The 7,558-nt window shown below is 40.0% G+C and overlaps 1 long non-coding RNA gene across 1 annotated transcript; it reads right to left on the reverse strand.

The window, feature by feature from the left end:
* Positions 1-6,051: 6,051 nt before the first annotated feature.
* On the reverse strand, positions 6,052-6,852 carry LOC113277782. Its single transcript, XR_003325140.1, has 3 exons — positions 6,805-6,852; positions 6,347-6,705; positions 6,052-6,153 (listed from the first exon to the last, which is right to left on the reverse strand). It is a non-coding gene; the product is annotated as an uncharacterized LOC113277782 (long non-coding RNA).
* Between the last annotated feature and the right edge of the window lie 706 nt (positions 6,853-7,558).

Consider the following 7,558-nt stretch of genomic DNA (forward strand, 5'->3'; position numbering starts at 1 on the left):
CAAACTTCTTGAATTCTCATCTTAATAATCTTCATTCTTGTACAATAGTCTTCAACTTGTAAAAATTCTGCTCCTTGTCTTGTTGCTTTACTTGAATATGAAATCTGCTCATTTTTGTACTATTGCTTGTAAACCTAAAAAGTCTTCAACTTTCCTTCGAATTTGTGATGCTCCTCTTGTTGATGATGATGGTGTTTCTATGGATCTGTTGGTGTAGAGAGAGATAAAGTGGATGGTGCTAACTGCGAACAATATTACAAGTGGTACGTAAGTTAGCATTTCGATGTCACCATTCAATATTGATAAAATAACACTCAAGAGATCAAAATAGTGCTTCTATTGGTGGTAGGTTGGGTAGCTCACCATTCTACCCGGATTTTTACGTACGGTGACACACACTCTAAAAGCACATATTTAGACAAGTACAAAGAAGTGAAGGTCGGTGCCTCTCATGATGTAACATGGGTAGTCTCCACTATAGGGGATCACAAATATAATACTGAATTCAGTCTGCACCTCATTTGCCACTGGGATGGTTAAATCCAACTTTAACTCTCATACAAGTAAGAAACCCGATCATGTTCTCTGTAATCTCTAAGTTCAGTCACTCTTATGAGAATCTCGATGTAATCTTATCGACATGTATACTATGTGACTCTAAACTAACCACAAGTTGGAGTCTTCTTATTCACTATTTTACACAAAAGTTGAAAATTTCATGAAAAATTTACAATGCAAATGCTTAACCACTCCCCCACACTTAAACTTTACATTATCCTCAATGTAAATTGAGTCATCCAAAGTAAGTGAAGGTGGAAAATTCTAACATGACATGTGACAAGAAATCAAAAAAATAAATAAAAGCAAAACAAGACAAGAAAAACTAAAAACAAGACAAGAAATAAATACAAGACAAGAAATACTCATCCTTTGGGTTTCCTCCCATTTAGCGCTTGGTTTAAACTCGTCAGCCCGACTATCTCCTTGCTTTCTATGCCTCCTCCAGAGGGAGTGCATCCACAAAGTTAGCTCCTTCCACCACTTCGGAAGTGAAATTCTCATAGTATGGTTTTAACCGGTGCCCATTAACTTTAAGTTCTTTGCTTGTAGCTATGTTACGAATTTCTACTGCACCATGAGAAAACACATTAGTAACAATAAAAGGTCCAATCCAACGTGACCTTAATTTACCTGGAAATAAATGCAAGCGATAATTAAACAAAAGCACTTTCTGCCGAATGCAAAATTGTTTCCTAGAAATCATGTTATCATGAAATGCTTTCGTCTTTTCCTTGTAAATGTGCGAGCTTTAAAATGCATCATTGCGAAGCTCCTCTAGCTCTTGGAGTTGTAACTTTCTTTGCTTTCCAGCCCCATCCATCTCCATATTGCATTGCTTAATAGCCCAAAACGCCTTATGCTCAATTTCAACGGGTAAATGACAAGGTTTATTATACACAAGCCTAAAGGGAGACATCCCAATAGGTGTCTTATATGCGGTTCTATAAGCCCACAAAGCATCATTAAGTCGCATGCTCGAATCTTTCCTTGTTGGGTTCACCGTCTTCTCTAGAATGGATTTCACCTCCCGGTTATAAACCTCGGCTTGTCCATTTGTTTGGGGATGATAAGGTGTTGGAATCTTGTGCGACACATTGTATTTCTTCCACAAGGTTTGTAAGATCCTGTTTTTGAAGTGAGAACCCCCATCGCTAATTATGGCTCTTGGAATTCCAAACCTTGCAAAGATATTAGCTTGCACAAAATCTGAAACCACTTTAGAATCATTAGTTGCGGTGGCCTTAGCTTCCACCCATTTGGAGACATAATCAACAACAAGTAAGATATAAAAATTCCCATGAGAGTTGACAAAAGGACCCATAAAATCAATACCCCATACATCGAAAACTTCAACAAATTGAATAAAAGTTTGTAGCATTTGATTTCGGGCACCTAGATTGCCCGTTCCTTGGCACCTATCACAAGTTGTACAAAATGTATACGCATCCTTGAACAAGGTTGGCCAATAGAAACCGCTTTCAAGTACCTTGTGAGCGGTTCTCTTAATCCCAAAATGTCCTCCACAAGCATAGGAGTGACAAAAAGACAAGATAGAATTAAATTCATATTCGGGAACGCACCTTCGTAATACTTGGTCACTACCTTGTTTCCATAAGTATGGATCATCCCATATGTATTGGTTCCCTAACCTCTTAAGTTTGTCCCTCTCAGCACGAGACAAGTTCTTTGGGATTTGTTTAGACACCAAGTAATTGACAATATCGGCATACCATGGTTTTCCAAAGGCAATTGAGAATAATTGCTCATTCGGGAAACTTTCACGCAATGGGATAGCTTCCTTGTCCACAGCAAGACGGCTAAAATGATCCGCAACGGTGTTCTCAATTCCTTTCTTGTCCTTGATTTCAATATCAAACTCTTGCAAGAGTAAGATCCATCGTATAAGCCTCGGTTTCGCTTCTTTCTTCATTAGCAAGTACCTAAGTGCTGCATGATCAGAAAAGACAACAACTTTTGTACCAATTAGATAAGAGCGAAACTTTTCCAAAGAAAAAACAATATCCAACAACTCTTTTTTAGTGGTTGTGTAGTTTTGTTGGGCCTCATTTAACGTTCTAGAAGCATAATAAATAGCATGAGGTATCTTCCCCACACATTGCCCAAGCACCGCACCAACCGCATAGTCACTTGCATCACACATGAGCTCAAAAGGCTTGCTCCAATCCGGCGGTTTAATGATAGGGGCCGAAATCAAAAGTTCTTTCAAACGATTGAATGCCGCCATACACTTTTCATCAAAGTTAAAAACCACATCTTTTTGCAATAAGTTGCAAAGTTGTGATGTTATCTTGGAAAAATCCTTGATAAATCTATGATAAAAACCTGCATGACCAAGAAAAGAGCGTATCTCCCTCACCGTAGTGGGAGGGGTTAAAGCACGAATAAGGTCTATTTTAGATTTATCGACTTCCAAGCCTTTAGAAGATATTATATGGCCTAAAACTATGCCATGAGTTACCATGAAATGACACTTCTCCCAATTTAGCACAAGATTTGTTTCAACACATCGTTCAAGGATTAGTGACAAGTTGTGAAGGTCAAATGAATCCCCAAATACACTAAAATCGTCAATAAACACTTCGATTATGTTTTTAACATATTCTGAGAAGATACTTACCATACACCTTTGAAAGGTAGCTGGAGCATTGCATAAGCCAAAAGGCATCCTTCTATAAGCAAAAGTACCGAAAGGACAAGTGAAAGTGGTTTTCTCTTGATCCTCCGGCGCTATCATAATCTGATTGTAACCTGAATAGCCATCAAGGAAGCAATAGTAAGAGTGTCCAGCTAAACGTTCAAGCATTTGATCAATAAAAGGCAATGGAAAATGATCCTTCCTAGTGGCGGCATTCAATTTCCTGTAATCAATACAAACCCTCCAACCGGTTTGCACACGAGTTGGGACAAGTTCATTCTTATCATTCTCCACCACCGTCACACCTGATTTCTTTGGTACTACTTGTACCGGGCTCACCCACTTGCTATCGGATATGGGGTAGATAACACCCACGTCCAAAAGCTTTAGTATCTTCTTTTTCACAACTTCCACCATGGGAGGGTTCAAACGACGTTGCACATCCCTTGTAGGCTTTGCATCGTCCTCCAAACGGATTTTGTGCATACATACGGCAGGGCTTATACCCTTGATATCGGCAATCGTCCATCATATGACCGTCTTGTACTTCCTTAGCACCTTAGAAGTTTTTGCTCCTGTAATTCACTAAGCTTGTTAGAAACAATCACAGGTAAATCTTCCTTGTCACCCAAGTATAAGTACTTTAGGTGATCGGGAAGAGGTTTCAATTCTAACTTTGGATATTTAACAATGGAAGGTACAAGCTTTTCATCACTGCATGATAAAGAAATAAAAGAGATATTATGAGTTTCCGGGCATCCTTGTAGTGAATTAAGATCACCAAGGGATTCCTTGACTTCATTACCATACTTTACACCATTATCCATGGATGTAGTCAAAACGGTTTCCAAAGTATCATCACCATTCAATTCAAATACTTGTTGTGCCAATGTATCCATAACATCAGTGGAGAAACAAGAGTGGACATCGCTAGGATATCTCATCGTCTCGAAAATGTTGAAACATATTGTTTCTCCATCAAACTCCATAGTTAGCGTTCCCTTGTCCACATCAATAATGGTTTTCGTCGTTTTCATGAAGGGACGCCAAGTAACAATGGAAGAGACGAGTCAGGTGACCCTTCATTCATCTCTAACACGCAAAAGTCAGCTGGAAATACTAATTGATTAACCTGCACAAGAACATCCTCAACAATACCCATTGGGTAAACATTAGAGCAATCGTCTAATTGCAATACAATTCCAGCCTTTTTAAGAGGACCTAACTCAAGTGAATTGTACATGGATGCAGGCATAACATTAACGGATGCACCTAAATCCAACATAGCTTTGTTAAATGTGGTGTTACTGGTGTGTAGGGAAAAGTAACCTACAAACTAACCTGCAAGTATACAGGGAAGTTGAAGCAAGTAATAGTAAATAGGGGTTTGTCCACAGGGACTTGGAGGATTTGCTACAGTTCTCTTTGGGGAGTTTCTAAAGTTATCTGAGTTCAAGGGAGGGTACTAAGGCTTTTGATTTCACTACCTGACCCTAGGCTAAGGAAATTGTGATGCAATGTATGTCTTGTTTTTTTCATGAAAGGTTACAAAGAAGGATAGAGAAACTAACCTAGCTAAATGACCCCTAGCATCAGCTGTCTTTCAACAGCACAACTGATCACAAGTATTTAGCTCAACTAGCTAACTGAGCTTGATGCAATCTCTCTAATAAAGGATTAATTCTCACACACTGACCTAGCTGCACTCCTAGCATCAGCTGTCTTCTAACAGCACAGCTGATCACAAGTGAGTAACTCAAATGGCATTTCATTAATCCTAAGGCAGTTAAAGCATTTCAAGAACAATACATATACATTTCTATCCTAGCATATGATCAAGAGCTTCCTCTAAGCCCTAGCAAATGAAACTAACACATAATAAAACTGAAATTAAGACAAAACAACATATGAATTGAAGTTCAAACAAAACAGGGCAAACATATGAAAACTGGCTAGCCCAGTCCTCTTGGTGGTGCACTGGCTAGTCCAGGCATGTCCATTTTCACAACCCATGACCCCAATTTATAGTCAGTTACAATTCCCCCAAAATACCCAAATGTCAGAAATTAGGGTTTCACAAAAGGGTGAAATTGGCTTACCTAATACACTGATAACAACTCTAAATCTTCCCCCCATGCTTCTGTTGATCCAATTGCATCTACCCATGCTCTGATTTCTTCTCCAACTTCACCTATTCTACCAATTTCAAACCTAGGGTTTCTGTGAAGAAAAAGGGTTGAAATCGATAGAATATGTGTCTAGAGAGGTAGGGTAATGATGGGTTATGATTACAAGTAGCCATGATGGCTTTTGGAGGATGCGTGGTGGTGGTTGAGGCAGAGGCAGGCGGAGCTGGTGGCGGACATGGTTTTGCAGAGGGAATGGGGAAGGAGATGGGGTGAGCTCGATTAGGTTTTGGCTAGGGGTTGTTTGGTTTGTGGGATATAGGCTTAGGTGTTTGAGTGTTGAGCGGGATCATCGAACCTTGATGTTCGGTGATGAAAGGCGTAGGATGATAACTTCTGAAACGGATCTAACGGAGAAATTGAGACAGATCGTGAGCGACCGTTGGATGCAAAAATACAACGAAACTGACGGCTCAAGATGGAGTTAGGTGCTGTAGTGTAAGGCGGAGATATCAAACTTCGATGCACAGCAAGGGAGCGACCGTTGGATTCAACTACCATCTAATCTGAAGGCTTGGAATTTCAGCGCTGTGGTGCTCGGCAGAGACTTCAGATTTTGATGCTCTATGAAGGAGCGACCGTCGGATGCTTCTGAGAACTGATCTGATGGCTGAGAACGGAGGCGCTTTTGTGTGTAGAAAATGAGGTTGTGCGCACCATTCTTCGCGGCTTCCTTGCGTAATTTCTCCCGGCTTTTCACTACTTTTCTGCTCTTTTCGCTCCGCGACTCATCCGAACTTTATTTATTACCTAAAAATGCAAAATTAATTAATAAAAATATTTATTCTTGAAAACAATGAAAATACAGAATATGGGATAAAATGTAGAATTAATGCATAAAAGATGAGTTAAAATGCCAACAAAAAGGGATAAATATATACAATATTTGGCACTCATCAGTTACCAATTGTGATTGGAATGTCAAAGCTACCGGGATCCTTACATTTCAGTGGGAGCTTGTATTGTAAGATTGTTGAAGCATTCTCCCCCACACTTAGCACTTCATTACCTTTGAGACTTTGCTTATTGGTACACAAGTCCTTCAACACTTTCGCATACTTGGAAACTTGCTTGATAGCATCAATGAGTGGTATGTTCACATGAATCTTCTTTAGAACGTCTAAAATCTCCTTTTCTAGTTTCGCCTTCTTAGAACTTGCAAATGTGCGAGGAAAAGGTAAGGTAATCCACATCGATGTAATGAAAGTGAGGGGCCCACGACAATTACGGAGCGCCCGGAATAATCGACACGTTTACCAAGCAAAGTCTCATGAAATCTTCCTTCTTTTCCTTCAATTACATCTGAAAAAGACTTATAAACTTTATTATGACCATCCCTCATTGGTTGTCCGCGGGAGGAACATATGTAGAAACCAGAGTTTTAGAGTTAGGAATAAGTACCTCGGGTGTTTGGGGAATTTCATCCCTCTTTTCCTCCAAAACCGGCTCCTTTGGTGTTTCCACTTTTCCTGAATCAGTAACCTCGGGTTGCACAAGTTGTGTACCACTTCTCAACGTAATAGCATTGGCACCCTATTTTAGGTTGATAGGTTGAGAAGGGAGTTTCCCACTATTTTGTTCCTTCAACTTGTTTATATCAATCTCCATGGAGCCCGTTTGTGTCTGCAACTCCTTGATAGCACTCTTAGTTTCTTGTTGACTTTCCTTAAACATGGTAGAAATGCCTTGCATAAAAGTTTTAAGCTTTGCATCGATTGTTGTGGTTGCTGAAATTGTTGTTGTTGCAGATGGAATTGCTGTTGTTGTGGTTGAAATCCACCCGAACGGTTGAATGTAGGTTGTTGAACCGCTCCTTTCTTGTTTGCATAGCTAAAGTTGGGGTGATCTCTTCATCCCGGATTGTAAGTGTTGGAGTAGGGATCATACCGTCTTTGTTGATTGGAAAGACCGCACTAGCTTGCTCCAACTCTTCACCATATGAAGGTAAAATAACCGCAACCATCTTTTGCATCATTTGCTCCATGTTATCTATCCTTTGATCAAGGTGTGATGATGACTCCGTAACTTCATGCACTCGCCTAACCATTGGTTCACCTCTTGTGTAGAATTTTTGCGAGTTCGCAACCATACTTTCAATCAACTCGGTAGCTTGGGCCACCGTCTTGTTCACTAGAGCTCCACCACCCGCTGCATC

Source organism: Papaver somniferum, chromosome 5 (assembly GCF_003573695.1).
Source record: "Papaver somniferum cultivar HN1 chromosome 5, ASM357369v1, whole genome shotgun sequence".
Lineage (NCBI taxonomy): Eukaryota > Viridiplantae > Streptophyta > Magnoliopsida > Ranunculales > Papaveraceae > Papaver > Papaver somniferum.